Source organism: Entamoeba invadens (genome assembly GCF_000330505.1).
Source record: "Entamoeba invadens IP1 unplaced genomic scaffold scaff_1105074726215, whole genome shotgun sequence".
NCBI classification, from domain to species: domain Eukaryota; phylum Evosea; order Mastigamoebida; family Endamoebidae; genus Entamoeba; species Entamoeba invadens.
In genome coordinates this window covers 156,541-159,687 of record NW_004440347.1, presented here as the reverse complement: position 1 = coordinate 159,687, position 3,147 = coordinate 156,541, and positions in this window count along the sequence as shown.

Sequence of the window (3,147 nt, the reverse complement as noted above, 5' to 3'; positions counted from 1 at the left end):
GATTGCTTCGTATTTCAGTCGTTGTGCTTCTCGATACTTTTCCAAACGTTGTTGCTCAGCCTTTTTCTTTTCATTTGAATCAATTAGTTCTTGTGGCATCAAAACATCATTTGATGAATTCGACATGTTGTTTTAAACTAATTATTTTTAATTGTGAATTTTTTATTTCGAATATTTTTATTAATACAATCAATTAGTTAAATAATTTAAAATAAAAATGAATTCATTTTCAATAAATAAAGTAAACTTTACTAAAAGTTAAAATACAAAATTTTGGTAATTCTTGGTTAATAATAGTAACTCTTTAATAAATGTTATAATAAAAGGCATATCAATTACTCGACCAGCACTCAATTGATTGACAGCACAACCATTGACCAAAATACCCAATAAAAATTTTAGTTGTGTTTGTGTTTTAAATAATTATCACTCATGTGTATTTTTATAATTATAAATTGATTGACATAAAGTAAATACAGCGTTTTATTTTTTAGAAAAACCAAAGTGGATCTGAACTCGATTAACAAATGTATCTTTAGATAGTTCGGTTTGGATCTCCTTCAATTTACCAATTGTGAGTGTGAAAAGCTCGAGACTCTTAAAGCACGTCAACGGGACTGCAATAAACTTGGTGATCTCAGTGGTACAATACACGGAAGTTTTTACAACCATGGGTAATTTGAGTTTTCATAACGAAAATGAATTGCCTCGAGGTTCCCGGAAACTCGATTTCTGGGTTAAATTATTGATGTGACAGACCAATATTAAATTGTCAAGCGCAATCTTTCTCTTTTTCCAAATTAGATATCGAAACTTTCGCCACTCAATTGAGTGGAGCAGAGAGTCTTCTGGTATATTGCTGCATTTGAAGACATGTAGGCTTGGGAAACATATAAAAACCTACAATAGTATGACTTTAATGTGTATTCCAAAAAGCACAACGGGGTTCAAATATCAAAAAGCATTCATTTAGCAAAGTTTACACAATAATCCCAACTTGCTCTTTTCTTGACACCAATTTGAAGAATAATGGATTATCGATATAACACACATGAAACATTTTCGCATTCAAAATCACTTTTTCTGAAATTTGTGATTTCTTTATTGTTTTAATTTTTGTTTTTTGTGGCTTTTATAATGTTTCTCTTTATCTCAAAGCTGTCTTTCACTTTGCCTTTCTTTATAGGAATTTTTAAACACCCTTTCGAACTTCGGATGTTTGTTTATTAATTGATAATACAAGATATCGAAAAGCATAATCGATACAACAACACGAATTCCAATAATTGAATGTGGATTTGAAGGCAGCATCAAAGGGTTTGACATCAAAACTGAAATTGTTTTTAACTAGTTTTTATTAATACATCTTGTAAGGAGTTAATAAAATCTCGTTTTTCTCTCGAGATAATAGTGGATTTCTAATTAAGAGAATTGATAACAACAATTCTATATACAATTTTATATACAGTCATTTTATATATAAAAAACACTGCATTTTTTTAACTTACAAAATAGATTTTAAAACTAGAGTTAGTCTTTTAACGTTATCTAGTGGACAAAAAAGCTTTAATTTTGTCTTAAAATCGGGCATTAGGTAAAGCGTAAAAAACCCAGAAACTATTGGGATAAGTTTTTGGGACTGCTTCCCGAAATATTCCTATCTTTATGGTCCAAAAGGTAACGTTTGAGACCAGATAATGTTAAAAGACTGACTGTAAAATAATAATTTGTGTGGCATTTACAGTAGGAGGAAATAAAAGGATGCCAGAAAAAGAATGATGCTTGCAACAATTGGTTAATTTTTAAAACAAAAATGGAAGGTTCATAATTTGAATATACTGAAACCATTTAATTTCAAAAATAAGGATTTTTAGTAAAAACAACAATTACATTACAGTACAGCATTTCAGATAGTGAAGAAAGCACGGTTAAATAAGCGACAGTACAGACATTATCAGCTGTAATCCCAGACAAAAAGTAATTGACACAAGATAACTTCGAGTGATCACTTGGTCGATAGTCGGTACATGATGACGTTTCCATTATGGACACCTTTTCTTTGGTGTTGTTTGGTGCAGTTAAATTGGTCATTAATTCGGTTCTAATAAATACATTATTTGTGAGGTAAGTTTTGTATTCTTTAATAAATCTTTTGGCACTTTGTATGTCTACATAAAACCTTCATTTACCGTCCACAAACCTTAGAACAATTTCTCCTCGTTTGAATGATGAAATGACATTTTTATATGAAGAAGAGAGATCAATAGAGTTTATGATTTCTGCCATACTTCTTATAAAAGACTCAACATTTTAGCTCTTTTTCTTTTTTAAGTGCATCAGTGGAAGTGTTGGTGAAATTGGCTATTTCTTTTATCAAATCTTTCATTGCTCCTTTGAATTTGTAATTTTCACCAAGGTGACAATCACTTGAAAAGAAAAAAACACTATTACCACGGGGTTGCTGATTTGCACCAATTTGTGTTGCAAAAAGTGGTGTAGTATTTGTCTATGTCTTTTTGACACATCCAAATAGACACAGGTCTAGTGGTTGAACTAAATGCGAAGTATGAGGAACATACATGTGGATTTGAATGTTATGCTTGGCGCATATTTCCCTCAATGCTTCATAATAATTCCCGATAAACCCATCCATAGTCACCAGGGAGGGTTTGTTGATATCAAAACCATTCTTCACTTTGATTGAGTTAATGGTCGGAACAACCTTTATAACAAACCAGGTTGTAAAGATGTTTTTTGTTGCAAAACCGGTTTCCAAAAAATAAAAGGTCGAATCATAATTGTGTTTGAAAGTTTCAATGGGCAAATTTTTCAATCCAACCACTGTTCCTGGACAATGAATTTCTCCTGCCATAGATATAATACATAACAAGGTCGTGCGTTTCCTTCCTTTATTGTAACCAATTTTGACTTTATTTACATTTGAATGTACAAACACTTTGACGGTTTTTCTATCTGTATAGTCTTCAAACCCTATTTCGTTTATATTGAATACTAGCTGTACTGGAATGCCATTGAATTTTGAGAGATCTAGATTATTGGTGATTATATTTGAAGGATTAATTCGCAGTCTACCCATATCTTCAGAATTCCATTAATGTATTTTAAATTCAAATGAACCACTGACCA